We start from the raw sequence: 25,926 nt of genomic DNA on the forward strand, positions 1-25,926 counted from the left end.
AAGCTGCTTTCCTCCACAGCCTTCTTCCCATGCTCCCTGCCTTCGCCTGGAGGCCATGGGCTAGGAAGAACACCCACTCTGGGCGAAGCCCATTTTGTCTTTCGCTCCGATTGGAAATCTCTACAGCAATTAGCGCTGGAAAGTCACACTGCGGTGAATTGATTTGTCCGAGGATCAATGCGGGAGGCATAGATGCTCAAGGAGGTCAGCTGTTTATTTAACTTTGCAGCCTGAGCCAAAAGACAATGGGAGTCCAGAGAGGGTTGTGTTTGCATCTGTTTCTCCCCAGGAGAAGCCAAGCCACGTTGCTACCTGCCAATCACCACCATGCTGGCAAAGAGGACACTTCTGGGCTTAAGTTAAGATCCCACACTGAGTCCCAGGCTGCAAAGAAGCCTCTGTCCAGACCAAATGCCCTTTGGGAAGGCCCCATGCAAGGCAGGAGGGCCACACATATTGCAGAAATTAATATGAATATTGCACAGTTAGAAGCAAAGGTGCTGGGCTCTCCTTCTTTGGAGGTTTTTAAGCAGAGGTTGGATGGTCACCTGTCAGGGGTTCCTGTGATAGGAATTTTGAGGTCTTAGATATATACTAAATGTTCATAAGTGTACCAACCAAGCACGTACATAGATCAGCACAGAAAGACCGACCTGAAACCATTTTTGATTCCCAAACTGACCAAATGTTTTCTCTGCAAGGTCAAAGGAAAATGGAAAAGCCTCCCCATTGTCTTTTCCTTCGCAAATCCGGTCTTAAGGGCACATTTAAGATATGAATAGGGTGTGAGCCTGTGACTGGCTCAGGAACTAAGTATTTATCATTACAAAAGACTGGCCAGGCTCCCTAGGCAATCCAATCAAGTGACCATTAAACAGGTAACCTGGCAGACAGGAGGTAAACAAAGCACTCAGATTTCTGCTGTAGACCGTCTTTTCTGTGATTTAGGTATCATGTATCTGGGAGGGTGGTCTTGAGCTACACCCCTTCTGTGATGTATGTGTGATGTTTCTGGGGGTGGTCTTGGATTCCAGGGAGGGAATTTAAAATGTCTGTGTAAGGCCTTGCGTGCCATTATTTGAGGTCCTCCTCCTTTCCTGCGTGTGAGGGGAGCACCCTGTTGCAACTGATCAATAAAGATCAGGCTTACTAGCTGCTTTGCTTCTTAATATTCTCTGGCTGGCTCTGTTATTTTCTCCTACCAATAGGGAACCTATGTAAGGACTCTGTATGGGCTCTTGGATACCCCATAAAGGAAAAAGGGCAGAGATTTCGTGTACGACATTCCTCAGCTGTGATTGCACGGGGTTGGGCTAGATGACCCTTGGGGAACCAAGCTCTACAATTAGATGATTGTGTGGTCCATTGTTTTGGAAAGTCACTCTGGATGATTCACGGAAAGTGATTCATAAAAGCAAAGAGGTAAAGAAAGACAGGCATACATAAACATTAGTCATTTGCACTAGCTGAATGACCATTAATGTTATGTACTGAAGTTCTCACCCTGGGGCAGCAGGGGGATACTGTAGATAGTTATGCAAATGAAGGATCGAAAAGTGATGTTCAGTGATTAGATAGTTTTGTATGCAAATGAAGGAGCGAAAAGTGATGTTCAGTGATTGGATAGTTTTAGAATGTTGCAACAGTTACAATTGTTCTGTAGCTCTACATAAGCAGGCTGACTGAGCTCCTCAGTTAGTTCTATCCCAGCTTACAAAATAAAGAGCTGCTTTGGAGAAATCACTGTGTCGTCTGCTATGTCAACCCACAACTTAACAATTAACATCCCAGGCAATCGCTCCTGCTACTGTGATTAGGAACTGGGTCTCTGCTCCTGTGTGGTGAGCCCTGGGCTCCTGGTGTCCTATTTGCACCCGCCTCTGTGTGTGTGGATAATCTCTCTGTCAGCCGAGGATAAACTGCACTCCTATAGTTCACAAAAGATGCAATAAATCTGCTTGATCAAGGTGCTGCCACCAGTCGCTTTGTTTCCTTCTTCCTGCTACAAGCCGGCATGAATGAGGACCTTGTGTCTGTGCATACACTTTGATAAGTATGTCTTCCTGTTAGGGCTGGTGAGGAGGGGATTTTCCACCTCCCAGGATCTTCTTCTTTTTCTTCTTTGGTGATCACAGTTTTAACAATGAGTCCGTAAGTGACTGTGGAGGCCAATTCTGGATCCACATGTCCTTCCACAGTGGGGACATAGGTTTCCGGGCGGGAGTTGATCACGGCGTGGATTTGCCAAGCGTGCCTTCCTCTTAGCACGTTTCTCCCTTGCGTCCTGAGTTTGAGCATCTTCCAAGCCCATGACACCTTCAATAAAGGCTGTTCTCCAATTGGAGCGTTAGCAGGCAAGTGTTTCCCAATTGCTGGTGTTTATACTACATTTTTTTAGACTTGCCTTGAGAGAGTCTTTAAACCTCTTTTGTTGACCACCAGCATTACGCTTTCCATTTTTAAGTTCAGAATAGAGTACCGTATTTTTTCGCCCTATAGGACGCACTTTCCCCCCTCCAAAAATGAAGGGGAAATCTGGGTGCGTCCTATGGGGCGAATGCAGGCTTTCGCTGAAGCTTGGAGAGCGAGAGGGGTCGGTGTGCAATGACCCCTCTCTCTCTACAGGCTTCAGGAAGACATCCGCAGCCTAGGCAGCCCTGCGGGGAACTCTGAAGCAGAGCGCCCCTCGCGCCAGACAGACATCCGCAGCATGGGGAGCCCTGCAGGAGTTCCCCGCAGGGCTCCCCACGCTGCGGATAGCAGCCTGCCCCCCGGCGGGCGGGGCACCCTGAAGCAGAGCGCCCCTCGCGCCGGGCAGACATCGGCCAGCCCCACAAGCTCGGGGGACAGCAGGGAGGCGCAGCGCCGCCATCCCGCTGTTCCTTGACCTGGTTTGGTTTCCCCGGCCAGCTTTTGGGGGGGAAATAAAGGAAAAAATGTTTTCCTTTATTTCAACCCAAAAAAACTAGGTGCGTCCTATGGGACGGAGCGTCCTATGGGATGAAAAATATGGTAGTTGCTTTGGAAGACGATCATCAGGCATCCACACAACATGACCAGTCCAACGAAGTTGATGTTGAAGAATCATTGCTTCAACACTTTGCTTCTTCCAGTACTCTGGCATTAGTTCACCTGTCTTCCCAAGTGATGTGTAAAATTTTTCGGAGACACCATTGATGGAATCTTTCAAGGAGCTGGAGATGGTGTTTATAAGTAGCCCATGTTTCACAAGCGTACAGTAAGGTTGGTAGTACAATAGCTTTGTAAACAAGCATTTTAGTTTCCCTGCGAATGTCCCAGGATAATGCAAGCCTGATTCTACTTCAGGGAGCCATCTAGGAATGAAGGAAGTTCAAGAAAAGATTGCAATGCTTTTTTTCTTGGGTGTTCCTTTGCAACGTTCCGTTTGTTATCCACACATGCACACACCCCGCTAATGTGCCCAAATTCTTTGGGATCCCTTTAAGACTTGCTTTCTGCTCTTTGCCGTTACAGTTTTCACCATTTCACTGACTTAAAACATAAGAAAAAACCCTGCTCCTTTCCCCTTATGGAGTATTCACACGTGGGAGGGAGGAGAGAACCCCAAACAATGGTGCACAAGCCCTTATATAGACTTTTGAAATTGCCCACCCTGCAGCCCAAGACCACCACCACCCAAAAAAACCCCCAGCATACGTACATCACAGAAGGAGGCAGTCTACAGCAAAAATCCTGTTTTCCAGGATACCTGATAATGGTCACTGATTGCGTGACCTGGGCAGCCTGGCCATTCTTTTGTGATGGTTAATAGTTTAGTTTCTGAATCCAGGTCACAGGCTCACCCTATTCATGCACAAATGTGCCCTTTAGACAGGATTTGCAAGACAGGAAGGTTTTCACCATTTGCCTCCCTACTGCAGAGGAATATTTGAGGTCATTGGGAGAGTCCAAATGGCCCCAGGATTGCTCTCCTGTACTATTTCAGACACATGGTTGATATACTTATGCATGTGTTTGCCTTGTACATTTATGAACATTTAATTTATATTTGAGACCTTAGAATTCTTTAAAAAATGTCAAGAGGTTTAGTGCTGACAGGGGCTCTACAGGATTTCAGAGAGAGATCACAGAGTTGGGTGGGACCTCAACTAAAGGCTCCAAGAGAGATGGCCATTCCACCTCTGCTTAAAAACCTCCAAGAATAATAATAGCAATAATTTGATTATTTATACCCCGCCCACCTGGCTATGTTGCCCCAGCCACTCTGGGTGGCTTCCAACACATAGAAAAACATAAAAGAATATCAAACAGGGAGGTAAAAAGAAATTATATAAGAAATATGTAACTGTGCGGTATGAAGTAATGGCTAGATAAAGTACAGTGAGATTAATTGGAAGTCAGTTTTAAATTTCTCCTCTTTAAGTTTCATAATTATGTTCAGTATCAGGAGTATAAAAGCTAAAGGTAAAGGGACCCCTGACCATTAGGTCCAGTCGTGGCCGACTCTGGGGTTGCAGCGCTCATCTTGCTTTATTGGCCGAGGGAGCCGGCGTACAGCTTCTGGGTCATGTGACCAGCATGACTAAGCTGCTTCTGGCGAACCAGAGCAGCGCACAGAAACGCTGTTTACCTTCCTGCTGGAGTGGTGCCTATTTATCTACTTGCACTTTGACATGCTTTTGAACTGCTAGGTTGGCAGGAGCAGGGACTGAGCAACGGGAGCTCACCCCGTCGCGGAGATTCAAACCACTAACCTTCTGATCGGCAAGTCCTAGGCTCTGTGCTTTAACCCACAGCGCCACCCGCGTCCCTATCAGGAGTATATATGATGATAAATATATTAATCTTCTTGTATCTTATAGTGTGGTGGTTTGTTTGATTTTTCTGTTATTTGTCTGTTTGTTTGTTTGTTTGTTTGTTTGTTTGTTTGTTTGCTTGCTTGCTTGTATGTTTGTTTACTTGTATGTACGTCTGTTTTCTCATAAATGTATTTATTTTAAATTAATAAAGATATATTTATAAAAAAAGAACATCAAACATTAAAAACTTCCCCTTACAGGGCTTCCTGGGACCTTCTGAATGCCAGACAGGGTCTCTACCATGGAGTTATGACTGCTTCCTCATTTTAGAGGTTGATCTGTTGAGTCATTCCTGGCAAACATTCCTCTCCCCAGGCCTCCAGACACCCTGAGAAAGATGAAATTCTCCTTCCCCAAACAGTCCTGCTGTTTGCTGGCCCGTTTTTTCATCACTAGTTTGTGTGATGGCACCATGTCCTTGAAGATTCGCGTTTATTGCTGTTATTGAAAAGTTCCATTTAGAGCTCTTTGGGTGCAGAGCACTTTCCTTGCGCGCCACTAATGCTTTTCGCAACTGGGAGATTTAATTAAAAACCTCGGTGAAAATGTTCAGATGAAAAACACACAGGCTCTGTGATGGGGGTGATGACGAGTGCCTCTGCCTGCCCTCTTCAGGCGAGCGAAGGAAGCGTGGCTTCTCAGAAAGGAAGCTAGTCTTTAAATTACCGTATTTTTCGCTCCATAAGGCGCACTGGACCATAAGGCACACCTAGTTTTTAGAGGGGAAAATCGGGGCTGCCGATTCACCCCCCCCCCCAGCCCCAAAGAGCAAAGAAGCCAAGACAGCGAGCGGGATCCATCCCACTCGCTGTCTTGACTTCTGCCATAGCCGCGTTCAGCCTCTCCCGGTTGGAGAGGTTGTGCGTGGCTAAAGAAGCCAAGACAGCGAGTGCGATCCATCCCACTCGCTGTCTTGACTTCCTCTTTAATTCCCCCACCTCCCACAAAAGCCCACAGGAGCCGTGCACCCTTTAAGGAGCGCGCAGCTCCTGTGGGCTTTTCTACGAGGAGGGAGAAGGGACTGACTGGCCGCGTCAGTCCCTTCTCCCTCCTGGGGAAAAGCCCGCAAGAGCCACGTGGAGATTGTGTGCGGCTCTTGGGGGCTTTTTCTGCCTGCCTCCCCCCTGCATTCGCTCCATAAGACGTACACACACTTCCCCTTACTTTGTAGGAGGGGAAAGGTGTTTCTTATGGAGCGAAAAATACGGTAAATAAAGGCAAAGTTTCTGGAGCCGAGAAAAGAAATCCGGAACAGGTCCTTGTTTGAGTCTCCTGCCTATTCCTGTGGAAGAAAGAGGCAATGCAATCTGTTGTGGTGTGGTGGTTAGACTAGGACAGGAGTAGGCAACCTAAAGCCAGGGGGCCGGATCCGGCCCAATCGCCTTCTCAGTCTAGCCCATGGACGATCCAGGAATCAGCATGTTTTTACATGAGTAGAATGTGTCCTTTTATTTAAAATGCATCTCTGGGTTATTTGTGGGGCATAGGAATTCATTCTTCTTCTTCTTTTCAAAATATAGACCACATGGTCTGAGGGACGGTGGACCGGCCCCCTGCTGAAAAAGGTTGCTGACCCCTGGACTAGGACCTAGGAGGCCTGGGTTCGAATCCTGACTCAGACATGAAGCTCACTGGGTGACCTTTGGAGCCAGTCACTATGTGGGTACATACACAAACAGTAGAGGTTTGCACTGAGCATAAACTTCAGTTCAGACCCTGCTTCAGAAAAGAGCAAAATTTAGTCCAAAGGACTTTGGGGGCTGCCCAGCTCAGCTCAAAGCCCAAATTCTAATCCTAATTCAGTATAGCAAAGCTGTTTAGGGAAGTTTTTTAATGGCTGATGTTTTAATGTATTTTTAATTTCCTGTTGGAAGCTGCCCAGAGTGGCTGGCCGCCCCAGCCAGATGGGTGGGGTATAAGTAATACATTATTATTATTATTATTATTATTATTATTATTATTATTATTATTATATCTCCCCTATAAACTTTTTATAGGGTTTGTTTATTTTTAACCTCTACCCCTTGCATGTTTTGCAGAATTGGATGAAATTTGCAGGCACATTATACCCTCCATCACTGAATAATACCTGCCAAAAACCAGACAAATATATCTTCTGCTGGACACGTTTGAAATCTGAAATCCCACCCTGATTGGGGGGGAAGGGGACCTTTCTCATATTTCTTGGAAGAACTGGGTAAAAATTGCAGACTTATTAGCATCTTCCGGAGCAAATGAATCCTGTCAAATTTCATAAAGGTATCTGCAGTTTTGAAATTAGCCATTTAAGATCTGCTATTGTTTTGTGGGTGATTTGTATGAAAATAGCCTACTGAGAGAGGTGCCCCTAGGTAAGAAATCTCACAAATTTTAGGTTTAAGTTTTGTGCTAGGCACTTTTAAAGTTGAGGGAAGAAAGTACTTTTTTAAAAAAAATTATTGGAATTTTATTTACAACATAATATAAACCCCCCACCCCCCAATACACAAATCCAACCTCATTAAACATGAACATAACACACAGTGAGCATAACCTACAACAATACAAACAACCAAATAAAGGACTTCCTTTATCCTGTATCTTGCCTCCTTATTTACTTCCTATAAACTGTTTCCTTTATGAATAATTATTAAGATTTTTCTAATTATAACTTAAATATCCACAAAGTCTCCTGCAGACATTAATCGAAACAAGTCCAGGTATGTATTTTAGGGCACTGTTTTGCGAAGTATTCTCTGCAATTTCCCCATGCTTTTTGAAACTCTTATCTAGTGTGATCTCTCATTGCCTCTGTTACTCTAGCCAGTTCAATATACTCTAACAGTTTATCCTGCCATTCCTTTTTTGCTGGCACAGTTCCTTTTCCCCACTTTTTGGCAATTAGGATCCTTGCCGCTCCTTTGGCATAGAGGAATATTTTCTGATCTTCTCTTGCTATACCTGTGTCCGTTATCCCTAGTAGAAAAGCTTCTGTATTTTTTATAAAGTTATACTAAAACATTTTTTTAAGCTCCTCATATACTGTTTTCCAGAAGCTTTTGATTTTTTCACACCGAACATGTAGAAGTGTCCCCTCTGTTTTACCACACCTCCAGCACAGATTTGTTTTCGTCTTATACATTTTAGCTATTTTGGTAGGTGTTAAGGACCATCTAGAACAGTGTTTTTCAACCTTTTTTGCACAAAGGCACACTTGTTTCATGAAAAAAAATCACAAGGCACACCACCATTAGAAAATGTTAAAAAAATTAACTCTGTGCCTATACAGTATTGACTATATATAAAGTAATTCTCTTGAATAGGAATCAAATAAACACAAAGAAAGTATTTTATAATTACTTTATTATGAAATAGTAAGTAAACAGAAATATGAAAAATTATAAAATACTTTATTTTTAAATCTTTCAAATTTTTCAATTTCCCCCACAGCACACCAGGCAACATCTCGCGGCACACTAGTGTGCCGCGGAACAGTGGTTGAAAAACACTGATCTAGAAAACATCTTGATCAGGTTTTCCCTCAATACTTCACAGGCTGTAAATTTCCAGTTCATACTTCTTCCCACGCTGTTACGTTAATGGTTTTCCCAATATCTAAAGCCCACTTGATCATTATTACCTCCTTGACCTGTTCGTCTTTGACCTCCCACTCCAATAATGTATCACACATTTTTGATATTACCTTGGTTTGGTTTTGTAAAAACTGTGGAACTCCCTGCCACAGGAAGCGGCAATTGCCACCAATTTGGATGGCTTTAAAAGAAGATGCAGGGAGGAGGAGAGGACTATTGATGGCTTGTAGCCAGGATGGCTATGCTTTGCCTCCATGTCTGGAGGCAGTGGTGCTTCTGAATCCCAGCTGCTGGAAGCCACAGGAGGCTTCCCTTGTGTTCGAATCCTGCTTGTGGTTTCCCATGGGGGCGTCTGGTTGTCCACTGTGAGAACAGGATGCTAGGATAGATGAGCCATTGCGCTGATCAAGGAGGCTCGCCTTAAGTTCTCAAGAACTCGAAACATGTGTCTTTATTTTTTTGCCTTCCCTGTGGTTTTGTGGGCAATGATTTCATTTCAAAAATGGCATACATCGTGGAGGTGCCCCAGGAGCAGAGCCTGCAAAATGAGGTCAGGGGCTGGGGAGTGATGGGGAACGAAATCAGCCGCTGCAGGCTTGCATTCTGCTCAGTTTGGCACCAAATGTCACATAAACCCTGTGCAAACCTGATTTGACAGGTGTGGATGTTAGAGGCATATGGCAGTTGGAAGGACATGGAAGCCCAGCTTTTCCTAAGTGAGCACAGCTAGCGAAGAACGTAGAAGAGGCAAATTTGATATATCCGCATCCCTTCCCAAAGGCACGGCGATTGGACAGCCCTGGTGAGATCAGTCCTTCGGATAGGATGCTGTTTGTGTCAGTCACAAAGAAGCTCCATGCCCCCTTTCCTACCCCTCTGGTGGTCTCCTTACCTGGCAAGTTTGGAGCGATAGATGTAACTTTTTTGCAGACACACAACAGCATTTTTCTCCTTGATGTCCAAATCTTCCTCACACCCTATTCATATCTTAAATGTGCCCTTAAGACAGGATTTGTGAAGGAAAAGACAATGGGGAGGTTTTTCCATGACACCAGTCAAGCTTGCAAAAATTTACCATTTGCCTGATAATAAATGTTGGAAATGTAAAGAGACTGAAGGTACATTCTTTCACCTTTGGTGGACATGCCCAAGGATTAAGACTTTTGGGGAGATGATCTATAATGAAATGAAAAAGGTATTTAAATATACCTTTCTGAAGAAACCAGAGGCCTTTCTCTTGGGCATGGTCGGCCAATCGGTGCCAAAGAAGGACAGAACTTTCTTTATGTATGCAACAACAGCAGCAAGAATACTCATCGCAAAGTATTGGAAGACACAAGATCTACCCACCCGGGAAGAATGGCAGATGAAGGTGATAGACTATATGGGACTGGCGGAAATGACTGGCAGAATCTGAGACCAGGGAGAAGAGTCGGTGGAAGAAGATTGGAAGAAATTTAAAGTTTATTTACAGAAACATTGTAAAATTAAGGAATGTTAGAAAGATGTTGGAATTAAGTTACGTGGTTTTAGCAGAAATGTTATAAAGAATTAAGTAAAAATAGGTTGTTAATTGGTGAGAATGTAAAGTCACATTATATTAAGATAAATTATTAGGATAAAAACAAAGATGGAAAGGATTTGCTGAAATAGTTAATTGAACTAGAATACAAAAAAGGGAGGTGTGAGGAGGTCAAGGAAACAAGCAAATGAAAGATAAGTGATGGAAAGATTGATATGTCTTTTTTATTGTTTTTATTCTTCTGTTTTTTGTTCTTTTTTCTTTTTTGTAATCTTTCAAAACCTCAATAAATATTATTTGTTAAAAAACACAAATCTCTGAGCGCTTTGGAAAGATCCCCCTTCAGTGCAGAAAAGTCCCAAATCTGTTTCAAACAGCTTTGTTTATTGATCTGAGATTCATACAAATATTCTGCAGCCCCTAATAAGGGTTGCCAAAGGTAATCGAGTCCGTTGTTTGTTGTTTTGGTTGTTTAGTCGTGTCCGCCTCTTCGTGACCCCCTGGACCAGAGCACGCCAGGCACTCCTGTCATCCACTGCCTCCCGCAGTTTGGTCAAACTCATGCTGGTAGCTTCGAGAACACTGTCCAACCATCTCGTCCTCTGTCGTCCCCTTCTCCCCTTCCCAACATCAGGGTCTTCTCCAGGGAGTCTTCTCTTCTCATGAGGTAGCCAAAGTCTTGGAGCCTCAGCTTCAGGATCTGTCCTTCCAGTGAGCGCTCAGGGCTGATTTCCTTCAGAATGGAGAGGTTGGATCTTCTTGCAGTTCATGGGACTCTCAAGAGTCTCCTCCAGCACCATAATTCAAAAGCATCCATTCTTCGGCGATCAATTCTTCGGATGATGGCGATCAGTTCTCACTTCCATACATCACTACTGGGGAAACCAGAACTAGATGGACTTTTGTCGGCAAGGTGATGTCTAGGTTTGTCATCACTTTTCTCCCAAGAAACAGGCATCTTTTAATTTCGTGGCTGCTATCACCATCTGCAATGATCATGGAGCCCAAGAAAGTAAAATCTCTCACTGCTTCCATTTCTTCCCCTTCTATTTGCCAGGAGGTGATGGGACCAGTGGCCATGATCTTCGTTTTTTTGAGTCCAGCTCCTTGCAATGCAGGAATCTCAACACGCAGTCCCCCATCCAATTTGAAACCAAACCGGACCCTGCTTAGCTTTGCAAATCTGCAAGCAGTTTTATTGCCACACCACAAAACTGAGAGGAGGTACAATCACCATCTTCAAATATCTGAAGAGCCAGCCACCACACGGATGATGGAGCGAGCTTGTTTTCTTTTGCTCCAGAGGGAAGGACCTAAACCAATGGATTCCAGTGACAAGGAAGGATATTTCAACTAAACATTAGCAAGACCTTTGTACCAGTAAGAGCTGCTCAATGGGGGAACAGAGTCCCTTGAAAGGTGAAGGTCTTTAAGCAGAGGTTGGGTGTGTGGGATGTGAAACACAAGAGCAGTCAAGTACAACATTCCTAGAGTGAACAAGTTTACACATGGGGAGGAATGTTTGTCCAGCCAGCAGGTAAACTTCCTGTTTCCTTCTGGGCTGGGACAGACTTCCTCTGCATGTGACAAGAGGTGGGCGTTGCCTCACCTGTGCAGGTAATGACAAAAGCACAGGGCAGGACAGCCATCTCTCTCTCTGTGACTACTTTAGTCGAAGAAGGGACTGTCTCCTTATGAGATAGTTTCCAGGTATATGTTACTTTTCTAAGCTAAGTCTGCCTTCTGGGATCCGATTGTGAACAGAATGTGAGTGAGTAAACTCTTTTTATACTTTTCTAGAAGACTGTGACGTGTCTTTTTTTTATAAGGGAATAAGGGGGAAATACCAGGACAGTTATTATGGAGGCTTTAGCGGGCCTGAGCAAACACATCTGCTGCAAGTTTAAAAAGGGGAATGTTACTCTGCTAAATTGTGAACTTGTTAACACAAGTTGGAAAGGCTATAATCAAACAATATATCCTCTCCTGCATCCCTGAACATTCCCACAGGGTCACCATCTGTCAAGGCTTCTTCTGACGTGATTCCTGCACTGCAGGGGGTTAGATTAGATGACACTTGAGGGTCCCTTCTCCTCTGCAATCAGTGCCAAATTTACGTATAAGCTAAACAAGCTACAGCTTAGGGCCCCACTCTGTTGGGGGCCCCCAAAAAATTAAAGAAAAAAAACCCTGGATGTACATTTCCAAAATATAAGATAAAAAAACAAATAAAATAAAACCTACAATTGCATTGTACAGGTTATAATGCTTAATTTCATATTAATAAAGCTATTCATAATTATTACTAGTTTGCATCATATATTTACACCTATTATTATTTCCAGAGTTTCCAGAGACTAGGTTATGAGTCTTTGTCAATTGTGTTTCTCAATGAGCTTTTGTTATTGCCAAATGCCAATGTGTTTGCATTCTTATGTTTGTTATGAATAAATAATCAGTTTAAGTTAGAGCTTAATAATTATTTCGCTATTGATATACCTCTTCTTAATTGCATCTCACTATTAATATACTTCTTCTTAATTGTATTTCAGTTCAACAATTACTTTGATAAAATACGTACTTTGTTATGTGCAAATGGCTTTAGATACCTACTAGATCCATAAATTACTATATAGCATATATTCAACACAAAAAACAGCAACCATTGTTGACAAAAAACAGCTGGACATATAAAGGGCCCCATTAACTTCAGTAGCTTAGGGCAAGGGTAGGAACCTAAGACCCGGGGGCCAGATGCAGCCCAATCACTTTCTAAATCTGGCCCACGGACGGTCCGGGAGTCAGCGTGTTTTTACATGAGTAGAATGTGTGCTTTTATTTAAAATGCATCTCTGGGTTATTTGTGGGGCCTACCTGGTGTCTTTACAGGAGTAGAATGTGTGCTTTCATTAAAAATACATCTCTGGGTTATTTGTGGGGCATAGGAGTTCGTTAATTATTTTTTTCCAAAATATAGTCTGGCCCTCCACAAGGTCTGAGGGACGGTGGACCAGCCCCCAGCTGAAAAAGGTTGCTGACCCCTGGCTTAGGGCCTCATCAAACCTAAATCCAGCCCTGCCTGCAATTCTACATTTATATGATTCCCTGTAGGTTTTAAAACAGAGGCTGGATGGCCATCTATCAGGGATTCATTCTTCGGGTGTGATTCCTAGATGACTATTGGGGTCTCTTCCAGCTCTACAACAGTGGCGTAGCGTGGGTTGTGAGCACCCAGGGCAAGACAAGTAATTTGCACCCCCTAACCTGTGGATTTGCTCCCCCTAACCCGTGGATTTGCGCACCCTAACCCTAACCCCCAGATGTTGCCCCCGGTGCGGCTGGCCCCCCCTGCACCCCCCACGCTACGCCACTGCTCTACAATTCTATGATTGTGCACCCACCCCAAATCTGGGATCCCATGGATTCTGGTGGGCATTCTTGCCACAGGCTGGGATCTACCTGGTGCTTCCAGTTCCTGCTCAAAGGAGTCTGAGAGCAGCCAAAGTGATTTTTCCTTCCGCTGATTCCTGTGGGGCTCCCAGGCCAGAGAGCCATCAGTGCTCTAAGTGCTCGTGTCTCTTTCTTCGAATACAAGAGGCTTTATCGGCACGGCTCCGTGTAATGCGTCGGCTGATCAGCTCCGCACAAAGGCCTCCTTTATGCCGCCTGGCATTGATTCCAGGCAATCCATTACTGCCCTCCTGCACATTTAATTGACGGCTCAGCACTGTGCCGATTGAGCTTTTTGTTTTCTTGGACAGCGAGTGAGCAGGGAGGAAAGGAGGGAAGCAGCTATCCTGCAAACCATGGAGACGCCGGGATTTCGGACCAAGAGCCAGCATGCCAGCGTGGTTAGGGTGTCGGAATAAGACCTGGGAGAGACCAAGGTTCAAATCCTGCACTTGGGCAAGAAGCTGACGTGGGTAGTCATGGTCCAGCCAGTGCCTTCTCTCAGTGTCAGATATAAAAGCTAGGTGCCAAATGGCACCTGAAACTTAAGTTACAGTTGCCACAATGGAATGGGGTTGGACTAGATGGCCCTCGGGGGTCCCTTCCAATGCTACAATGTGTTGTAAATGCTTGGTGCCTCCCCCTCTCTCTGCCGAGTGGCAAGAGTGTCAGGAGCTCATCCTACGCTCAAGTAGGACCTTGGCAGAGACACATGCCCGACTGGCATGTTCTCTCCCTCCTGGTCAATTGTTTGGGAGCTTCAAAAGCTTTCTTCAGCCTAAACATCACAGCGACCAATACCAACCAACATCGGCACACTTAGGGATCAGCAGAGTCTTTGCACCTTGCGCGACAGACCTCAGCAACTCAGCATTTTGGCTAATCTACTTTATTTACATATAAACACACACGGAGCACTGCAACATGGCTCCCTCTCTCTCTAGCAACAGATAGCAAAGAGAAAAAGAACAAAGGACAATAGTCCCACTTCACGGAACACAATAACGCAAAAATCCTGTCTCTGTCACTTCCCACTCTGTGGAGTCAAAACATACACCATCAATCGACAACAATCCCATGACTGCAATCATGGAGCAGGAATTCTAACAAAGAGTCCAGGGGGTTCCAGGCACTCACCCAGGGTCTGTGGTCCTTTGGAGATTGAGGCACGGCGGAGACTGTCTAAGCTTTAAGAAAGGTGGCTTAGTCCCCTATTTACACTTTCCGTCTACACGGAGGGAGTCCAGATCTTACAGCATGGTCCTTTCAAGAGGTACTTGTCCCCCATAGCTGTGCAGACCTGGAGACCAAGGCATCTCTCCCAGCCAGCCAGCCAGCCAGCCTTCAGCCAGCCTGCCCAAGATGGTTCCCAGTTTCTCTTCTTCCTTCCTCTTCCCAAAACACCTTGCTAATAACTCTCTTTTCCCATCACCTCACACCCACTTCCCCTGGTAACCTTCCAAGCCCCCAATCTCCTTCCACACCTCGGGGCAAAGAGGAAGGACAGTTCTCTCCCATTGCCAATGGCTCTCAATGGACCTCTCTTGTTTCTTAATGGCCCTAGCTTGGCCAGGTCGTTTTGCATAGGCTAGCTCTGGAACTCATCTACAGCTTGTATCTCTCCCTTCACATCCCAAATCATCAGAAGGTTTAGGGGAGGTCCCGCCTGTTAGGATATAGTTCTATTCCACCTTAAAAGGGTCAGGCATGAGTGTTGTGTATCACATGCCTGTTTACTCCAAGCTCTGTCTGCTGGGAACGTCCATTTGTATATAGCTTTTGTATTACAGCTGTTTTGCTGGACACGAAGGCAAGCCGTCATGTTTTCCTCTGTTCCTGAACACGCTGAATAAATGCTGTAAAAATGCTTGCACAACTCTCTCTGTCTGTATCTTCCGTTGTGGATGATTTATACCCTCTGCTGACAGAGTGTGCACGGGTCTCAGAACATACCTGAGGCTCGTGTCGCTAATTGACTGATGCTGTTCCACGGGAGACCGGTGATTGTCCGGAGCCAACTGGGGACTTGGCTGATGCCCCTGTCTCCCTGGCAGTATCCCAACACGGCCCACCCCCCCAGTCCATAACAAATGCTACAATTCTACATTTTACATCCTTAAGATATCAGTGACTTCCCCTCTTTTTCGGCAGTGGCGCGCACCCTGTGGATCACCCTCCCATCAGATGACAAGGAAATAAACAACTATCTGACTTTTAGAAGACACCTGACAGCAGCCCAGTTTAGGGAAGTTTTTAATGACTGGTGTTTTATCATGTTTTTAATATTCTGTTGGGAGCCGCCCAGAGTGGCTGGGGAAACCCAGCCAGATGGGCAGGGTATAATAATAATAATAATAATAATAATAATAATAATAATAATTTCACAAAATATGTATTTTGACTTCTCCCCCCCCCCTCCTTTTTGTGGTTTATTATATTTTTAAATTTATAAGACTGCATCTCCTTCATTACTCCAATTAACAATTACCCCCCAGTTTATTTGGTTTAAGTCAGCCACCGTTTCGGGGGGGCCCAATCTGGCCCGCCGGTCGGTTTAATCCGGCCCCTGTGGCAGTTTATTTCCTGGTGTAAAATCCTTTTAAAAAGCCTCAACAGCTCCAATCCTAAAAAAAACAAATTTGGTCGGCCCTCACAGCCTTTCACTTCCAAATCTCACCCTCTTTGAAAAAAGTTTGGACACCACTGGTTTCAGTTAATCCTGCTAATGAATTTATCTATGTGTACAATAACATTTCAGATAATCCATGAACTTTCCCCAGTCTTTTATAAAGTCCTCCCCCCTTCTTGGTCCCTTACTGCTCCCATAAGTGCCCGTAATCCGCCATCTTGCTTCTTATCCACTACCCTGCAAGCAGAAATCCTATCTAGCCTGTTCAGACCTGATATGAAGCATGCATAGCCTGGATGAAAGACAAGGACAGCCCATCCCTTGACACCCAGGGCAAGGCATGGGGCGCCCCCTGCCTCTGAGCACGTGGGGCCAGCTGTCACAACTAGCCAAGGGTCCTGTCTCCCAGGAAACCTGACCTTTCGAGGAAGGACCTTTGCTCTCATGCTGAGCAAAGCACCTTTGGCCTGGCTGTCAGTCAGCTCGAAGGGGGCTTGTCATTTCGCAGGACCCCACGACCGCCATCCCAGGCGCCATGCCCCTTGGATCTTGAGCGCTGTGCAACTGACAGGTTCTGAGAAGGGTCGCAAAGCACTTTCTGGATAATAGAATAATCCGAGGGTGATGGCAGTGAAGTAAAAAATGTAAAGTCTTATATATATAATAAATGTTCATAAATGTACCAATCTAGTACGTACATAGATACGTGGACCACATGTCTGGAGCAGCACAGGAAGACCTTCCCTGAAACCATTTTGACTCCCAAACTGATGAAATGTTTTCTCTGCAAGGAGGGAGGGGGTGAGGGAATTTTCCCATTGTCTCAGGAATTAAGAAATCACCATCTCAAAGCAATGGGCAGACTGCCAGGAAAGGCATTATCAGATAACCTGGCAGGCAGGAAAAACAATGACATTCAAATTTCTGTTGTAGACCACCTTTTCTGTGATGTAGGTATGATGTTTGTGGGGGGTGGTCTTGGGTTACACCCTTTCTGTGATGTATGTACGATGTATGAAGGGGTGGTCTGTGTTGGGATTTGCAGGATCCTGGATAAGTCTGCAGGCTTCAACAGGATGATGCAATACTCTGCTGGGTCAGAGTGACTCAGCGGGAGTGTGATTAGTGTGATTGGCTATCACCTGTTTTAAAAGGAAAGCCTGTTTAACAGTGGGTGTGGTGGTTGTGCTGTAGTGTGGTGGTGCTGTGGTCGAGAGTATTCGTTTGTAAGTACTCTGTATGGACTGTTTCTTTTGTAAATGCCTGTATAAAGCTCACATTAAGAAAGACTGCACTGGAAAAACCTGGAACTCTTAGTGTTTCGCTGAAAGCGCCGCGTGGAATACGCGACAGGGTTATGGGCCCAGCACGCTTCCGCTGCGCAAGAGTACAGGTGGCAGTTATCTAGCCGTGGGTGCTGGAGGTGAGCTGCAGGGATGGAGCAGTTCAGAAGTGGCGTGTTGCTGGAGAAGCTGACGGCCACGAACTACAGCACCTGGTCGGTCCGCATGCAACACTTCCTCAAGCGTGAGGGCCTGTGGAAGGTGGTGGAAGATCCACCGCAGCCCTCTGAGGAGGATGAAAGGGATGAGAAAGCTTTGGCTATGATCATCCTTGGAGTGGACGACAGCCAGCTAGTCTACGTAGCTGAGAAGGTGATGGCAAGTGAGGCGTGGAATGCGCTCAAGGCTGTCCATGTGCGAGAGACAGCTGGCTCACTGATAACACTGACCAGGAGACTGTACTGGTGTCGGAAGAAACCGGGGGACTCCCTGGTAAACCACCTAAAATTCCTAACAGGCTGTTTCCAGGAGCTAGCCTTAAGAGGGAGGCCTGTGGGGGAAGAGGACAAAGTCTTTATAGTCCTGAGTTCCCTCGATGACAGCTATGATATGCTGGTCAACTCCCTCGAGTCTGTAGAGACTGATAAGCTGACTCTGGAATACGTTACCGGATGGTTGTATGCAGAGGAGGACAGGCGTGCAGAGCGAAAGATGACCTCAGCCCAGCTGTTGGAGCATCCCAGAGGGAACAACAGCCGGGGAGAGCAGAGGTGTCGGGAGCCGGAGAAACAGCCAGGAGGAGCTTTGCTGCACTTAAAGAAAGAAAAGAAAAGAAAAGAAAAGAAAAGAAAAGAAAAGAAAAGAAAAGAAAAATAATTTGATTTATACCCCGCCCTCCCTGGCCAGAGCCAGGCTCAGGGAGGCTAACACCAATAAAATTACAATAAAAGCATAATATGGAAAAAAGCCCAATTTAAAATACAGGTTAAAATACAATTTAAAATGCAGCCTCATTTTAAAAGTAGCCCATAGATCAAAACTATAAGGGGGAGGGAAACATAAGGGTCAGACTGAGACCAAACCAAAGGCCAGGCGGAACAGCTCTGTCTTGCAGGCCCTGAGGAAAGTTGTCAAGTCCTGCAGGGCCCTAGTCTCTTGTGACACCAAGTTGGGGCCAGTACTGAAAAGGCCCTGGCCCTAGCTGAAACCAATCTAACCACCTTGTGACTTGGGACCTCCAAAGTGTTGTCATTTGTGGACTTTAAGTTCCTCTGCGGGGCAAACCAGGAGAGGCGGTCCCATAGGGTCTTAACGGTCAAAACCAGCACCTTAAACCTGACCCTGTACTCCACCCGGAGTCAGTGCAGTTGGTAAAGCACTGGATGAATGTGATCCCGCGGCAAGGACCCAGTAAGGAGCCTCGCCGCGGCATTCTGGAGTTTCTGGGTCAGCTTTAAGGGCAGCCCCACGAGTTACAATTGTTAAGGGAGAAATCTGAGGGCTCCCTTGGACAAAAAAACAAGGACACCAGCCAGGAATACCAGAGCAAAACAGCAGCCAGTTGGCTTGGTCTTTATTGAAGACTGTTGCAACAGGATTCCCACCTGCCACAAGGTGGAACAAGATGGAAGCCCCGAACAAAAGAGCCCCCAAACTTTTATTAGCTGCTCATCCCCATGTTACACCCCCCAAACATCACTCATACATCACAGTTACATCATGAAAGGGGAGGTCTGGTGGCAGTAATCTGAGCATCCTGGACCCTGCTCCATGGTTCCCCTTGCCCTCCACCAAACACCCATGGAGTATAACAAAAGGGATATTTCCATTTCCCTGTTTCCCAGCCAAGTTCATCACACCCTTTTGTCTTCATCTGAGTTTGTTATTTCTGGAATGGCTACCTGTCTGGCACTCGGGTATCAGGATGTCAGGGATTATCACTCAGGCAGAGGGGCTGTTGAGTAGCTGAGCTCACATGTCTAGATGAATTTTGAAGTTTTCCCAGTGAGCCAGCACATAGATACATTGATCAGTGAATTCTTACACTTGGTATTCTGCAGCAGAGGCCCTTTGAATAGACAGGAAGAAACTGTGATGAAGTGTTTTGTGGGGACAAATCACAAAAGTCTCAAAAGCGATTGTGCTGATTTTGGTAGTGGGCTGCATGTGCAGGATACCTGCTGGAGGGGCAACCCCCCCCCCCAGCCTATACATAAATTCCTGCAACACAATAATCAAGCCTGGAGGTGACCGTCGCATGGATCACCGTGGCCAGATCAGGGCGAGAAAGGTAAGGGACCAACTGCTTAATACTTTCTAGAAAGAAAGAAAGAAAGAAGAAAGAGAGAGAGAGAGGAAGGAAGGAAGGAAGGAAGGAAGGAAGGAAGGAAGGAAGGAAGGAAGGAAGAAGAGAGAAAGAGAGAGAGGAAGGAAGGAAGGAAGGAAGGAAGGAAGGAAGGAAGGAAGGAAGAAAGAAAGAAAGAAAGAAAGAAAGAAAGAAAGAAAGAAAGAAAGAAAGAAAGAAAGAAAGAAAGAAAGAAGAGAGAGCGCACACCTGTTGATGCTACAGGTACAGGCCCTCTGCCCGGGTGCAGGAGATGCTCTGAGCCTCCTCCCAGTTCTCTGCGCCTTCATCTCCGCAGGAAGCTAAGAAAGCATTAATGCCAGCGCACTGCCCAGCGAGTGGCTTCAAGGTGCACTGCTACTATTATTATCGGTGTTATGAAACATGTGCTTTTGCGCACATGGAAGGCCTGTTGCATCCACATCCCCAATAGGTTCCGGTTGCCAAGGTCCCCCAGGTAGCCATGGAAACCTCCCAACGGGATACTGCTCTGATGGCAACCAATCCTGAGGGAGCCTGTGGGAAAGAATGGCTTTTCTCCCTCGTTGGGGGGCTTGTTTGTTTGTTTCTCATTCATGGTTGGAGGTGAAGTTGGTGGTGGAGGTGATGATGGCCTTGGAAAGCTTACACAAGCACAGCGCTCCCTTCATAGCATAGCAGAGATGGCTGATTCCCAGAGAAGGGGCCTGTTGCCTTCACCCTCAGAGCTCCATCAAATTTGGGCAGCAAAATTGAGGGTGCAAAGAGGTTTAAACCTATCCACACAGTCCAGTGCCCTGAGGGGGAGACAAACTGCCTCTTCCCCCAGTCATCCGATTTATCATTTGATGGGTGCTGATCTCTGGGGAGCTTGCATGTGTTTCTGTGCACCTGCATGCATGAGAATGTGGGGTAGCTACACCTACGACTGGGAGGGATTGGAACCCACAACCCTGACCCAGAGGGCTGGCCACAGGCCAATGCAAACTTAGCCAGCCTTCCTTTCATGGAATCATAGAGCTGAGTTGGAAGGGTCATCCAGTCCAGCCCTCTGCGACGCAGAAACCCCAGCTTTATAAGTAACAGAGTTTGGAACCCGGGGCCCTCTCGTCCCCGCAAGGCCCCTCTCTACAAATACCTGCTTTTCCTCCTAAAATTTTAAGTGTATGGCTAGCTCATCCAACCAACATGGCCACTTTGGACTAAGTTGACAATGGGCTTCAGAAGACAGGCATGAACCTGCATTGCGCTAACTTGAGCCAATGGCCCAATGCTGTCCGCTCTGACTGCCAGCAGGCTCCAGCAGCGAGGTCTCCTCTCGGCTCATAAGAGACCCATCTTCTGGACTAAGATCTTCAGGTGGGGCCTTGCTCCAAAACTCCTTCAGCATTGGAGAAGGGGCAGGGCCTTTTCGGTGGTGGCACCCTCCGGATATAATTCCATCCCCAGCAAAGCTCAACAATCTCCACTTTGCTGCTGTTGCTTTTTCTAGTTGGGATCTAGCAGCTGCATTTAGTACTTCGCTGTGCTTTTAAAAAAAGAATTCGCTGATGTCCTGTCAAGTCATGCTGTCTTTGCTATGTGAAGATTGATTTTTTTTATTTTAGACGGTTGTGTGTTTGCTGGATTTATGATTTGCCTGTGCAAAAATAGCCTCTAGCTGACAAAGAAGGTAAAATAGATAAGCAGCAATCTAACAAATCATAGAATCTAGTCCAGGCACGTCCAACAGGTAGATGGTGATCTACTGGTAGATCACTGGATGTCTGTGGTACATCAATGGCTCCCCCCAAAAGAAGCTCATATACGTCCTGCACCCCACAAAAATGGGTCTTTCCTACTCCCTAAAAAAAACTCAACAACTTTGACCTGAACCCCTCAAAAAGGGGTAGATCACTGCCAGTCTTTAACTGTGAGTAGATCACAGTCTCTTGGGAGTTGGTCACAGCCTGATCTAGTCCAACCCCCTTTAATGAAGGGAGCTTTTACCTTTAGATAGTTCTTTCTAAATTTTAATTGTCCCTACCCATGTGACAGCCCTCGAGATATTTGAAGATGGCTCTCATATCTTCTCTGTCTCCTCTTTTACAGGCTAAATGCACCCAACTCCTTCAACCATTCCTCATCAGGCTTAGTTTCAACACCCTTGATCATCTTGGTTGCCCTCCTCCGCACGCTTCCCAGCTTCTCAATATCCTTCTTAAACTGCGGTGCCCGCAGTTGAATCAAAACTATACATTAAAAAATTCCCAGGAACCCATAAATGTCCACAGCTAAATTGATGCGTGTTGTAGTTTTGCTGGGTTTTATAGGGTGATTGCAAGCTACATGGAAAGATGCAACAGATTGACTGAACGAATCAGTATGAGCCAGCCTTGCTCTTTGAGATCTCAGAATTGAACTGGGGAACCTTTGAAGGTTCCTTGCCTGACACTAAACCTTAAACCAGTTCCTGAGACACCAGGCAACCCTCAGCCGTGGCCCCTTGGGAGTCCACACTAGGCCCTTTGCATAAGAACATAAGAAATGCCAGTGGACCTGATCTATGGATCAGGTTATCGTCTTCTCTCTTAAATCTGGGGTGAATCTTCTCCTTGACAATGAAAATGATGTCTGCTGGGATGATGTTTGGGCCCTGGAACGAAACGCAGGAAGAAGCCCAAAGGGGGTGTGGGGTTCAGACCCAATGGTTGTCCCTGGCATCTGCATGGAGGGCAGAAAGTAATAATAATAATAATAATAATAATAATAATAATAATAATAATAATAATAAATTTATTTATACCCTGCCCTCCCCAGCCAGAGTTGGGCTCAGGGTAGCTAACACCAGTAAAATTACAATAAAAACATCATAATGGGGGGGGACCCAATTTAAAATACAGGTTAAAATGCAATTTAAAATGCAGCCTCATTTTAAAAGTAGCCCATAGATCAAAACCATAAGTGGAGGAAAACATAAGGATCAGACTGAGTCCAAACCAAAGGCCAGACAGAACAGCTCTGTCTTGCAGGCCCTGCGGAAAGATGTCAAGTCCCGCAGGGCCCTGGTCTCTTGTGACAGAGCGTGCCACCAAGTTGGGGCCAGTACTGAAAAGGCCCTGGCCCTAGTTGAGACCAATCTAACCACTGCAATTAATCCAGAATGAGGCAGCTAGTCTGGTGACTGGGAGCGGCCGCCGGGACCACATAACACCGGTCCTGAGAGATCTGCATTGGCTCCCAGTACATTTCCGAGCACAATTCAAAGTGTTGGTGCTGACCTTGAAAGCCCTAAATGGCCTCAAAGGCCCAGTAGACCTGAAGGAGCATCTCCACCCCCATTGTTCTGCCCAGACACGGAGGTCCAGTTCCAAGGACCTTCTGGTGGTTCCCTCCCTGCGAGAAGCAAAGCTACAGGGAACCAGGCAGAGGGCCTTCTCGGTGGTGGCGCCCGCCCTGTGGAAGGCCCTCCCTTCAGATGTCAAGGAAATAAGCAGCTATCTTCTCTTAAAGACTTATGAAGGCAGCCCTGTTTAGGGAAGTTTTTAATATTTAATGTTGTATTGTTTTTAACACTTGATTGGGAGCCGCCCAGAGTGGCTGGGAAACTCAGCCAGATGGGCGGAGTATAAATAATAAATTTATTATTATTGTTATTGTTATTGTCGTTGTTGTTGTTGTTGTTGTTGTTGTTGTTGTTAGATCCATTTGGAGGTGCCAGTTTTTGGCTTCACTAGGAGCGCCCTATTGCCAAAGATGACCAAAGTCTGTCCCTGTAGGATAAAAGCTTTTCTCTAGCCACTTTCTTTCCCCGCCCCTCCACCAGGTTGGCCTGGTCCTTTGAAAGCAAAAAAGCACCAAGGGAGAGAAAGAAGGAAATTGTTTTTTGCCACCTGTGGATTTGACTGCAGCAGCTGCTCTTTCCAGAGCCGGAGAGCGAAAACAGCTCGGTGCAGACGGGGCCCCTCAGGCAGAGCTTGCCAAGCAGGCCGCGCTAATCTGGGCTCCGTTATTTAAAAATAAAGCGAAATCCAATGTCTGATTAATGAAGACAGACACATCCGGCGAGAGACCGGAGCTCCTGGTTCCTGCAAACAGAGGCGAGGCGAGGTGCAGGAAGGAGGGAGGGCAGCTAAACCCCCACCCGCTGGGAGCACCGGGGCAACCCAGGAGGGTCAGCAGTGCCAGGGCAGGAGGCTCAGACTTTGGGTGCATGTTCAAGGTTGGCATCTGAAATATACTCAGAGTCGAGAGTGGATTTCATGCTCTTTATTCAGCTCATAGTGGTGAGGAGGAATGGAAGTTCCCCCAGAATGTCTGCTTTATATACATTATTTACACAATGGGCCCCACGTGATTGGCTAATTCCGGGATTCACCTGTAGGCCAATCAGGTTCACTTCCACCTGGAGCTGGATTGGGTGGCTCCTGCGGACCAATCATACTCCTGCATTGTTCTAGGACCAATCAGACTGCTGCATTTTGAAACCTATTGTCCTAGGACCAGTCCGACTGCTGCATTTTGGATCCTATTCAACTCAGTACATAACAGCTTCAAGCCTGTGGCATCGTCAAATCATTGCAGCTTAACCTACCTCACAGGGTTGTTGTAGAGAAGTAAAGGAGGAGGAGGAAGAGAAACATGTACAGTCAGACACTTCAGGTTGTGCACGGCGCTTGCGCATGTGCAGAAGCACTAAATCACGCTTTGTGCATGCGCAGAGGCACCAAATCACGACCCGCACATGCTCACACGCAGCGCTGTGGGTTGCAAACGCGCTTCCCGCACAGATCAGGTTCGCAACCTGAGCGTCCACTGTATCTCAGACCCCCCCAAGGACCCCTAGTTGATCCCAGAATATCCCACTTTTCCTTAGTGTAGCACCCTGCTTGTGGTTAACGCTTAGCTGGAATGAAATATTCAACGCAGCAATAGAGAAATTAAAATAGTAATTTATTTGTCAGACAAATAAATGAGAGGCACAGTGGTATATGGTTACCAAGCTCTGGCCTGGCCTCCTGCCATTCTGGCCAGCACTTATATTTCCTTAATCCAGCCCCCTTGCTCCTCCTGTGGCTGCCTCTGTCCAATCAGCCTGGTTGAAATTCCTATTGGCTGTTTGCTAGAACCAATCACAAAAGATACACCCATTTCCTTTCGCCCTTTTATGGGACACAAAAAGCTATATATTCTTATATCTATAAATGACAAATAAGTAGTAATATATCTTACATGTGTCTCAACAAGGAACCTTAACTACCAGCTCACCTCTTGCCCTCCTTGCCCTATTGCCTTCCAAAACAGATGGTTAATCTTAACTTTTTATCTTCAAGGATCTTGAGTTCACATCATCATTGAAAGATCTCCTTCTTTGGAGGTCTCTAAACAAAAGGCCTGACAACCATATATCTAATGATGTTTCCTGCTTGGCAGGGGGGCTGGGCTGGTGGCTGACTTAATTTCAGGATAGTTACAACTCTTACAACTATATGAAATAAGAATCTAGCATAAGGATTTAACAGTTCTTAGTTTCAAAATCCTTTACATAATTACATTTAAGCCAATATATTTAATACATAAATAACCTTTTAAAAGGAAAAGAAATCTTAAAAGGATCTCAGTTTAAGAAACAAACAACTTTAGAAAAAGACTTCCCTCCCTTTCTGCCAGCCAGACCAGTTGCTTTTCAATTTGCTCTTGACCTTTCAACCTTAGGAAAATATGGCTCAAGTTTAATGGGAGGCACATGGTGTTATTTTACTATTTACCCACTCTTAATTTTGACCATTCTTACAGCTTAATTGTACTCTGTAACATGCAAGGTCAGTGTCCTGCTCTCAGCCTGTAATTCCCTTTTTTACGACTTTGAGAATTGTTTTCTGCTATAAATCAGGGGGCCCCCTTGTCTAGGAGGAAAAACATTGCCAAGGTTCTTAGGCAGCTGGACATCTGCCTGGCATGAAACATTTGAAAATATTTAAGCTCATTTTAAAATACAAGCCCTGATCAAACATATAAGCTTTGATAAAAATGCAGGCTTATGATTAGAGGCCTCATTAGGACATCCCTATTTTTATTGGGGGACGCGGGTGGCGCTGTGGGTTAAAGCACAGAGCCTAGGGCTTGCCGATCAGAAGGCCGGCGGTTCGAATCCCCGTGACGGGGTGAGCTCCCGTTGCTCGTCCCTGCTCCTGCCCACCTAGCAGTTCGAAAGCACGTCAAAGTGCAAGTAGATAAATAGGTACCGCTCCAGTGGGAAGGTAAATGGCATTTCCATGCGCTGCTCTGGTTTGCCAGAAGCGGCTTAGTCATGCTGGCCACATGACC

Source organism: Podarcis gaigeae (assembly GCF_964106915.1).
Source record: "Podarcis gaigeae genome assembly, chromosome: 4".
Lineage (NCBI taxonomy): Eukaryota > Metazoa > Chordata > Lepidosauria > Squamata > Lacertidae > Podarcis > Podarcis gaigeae.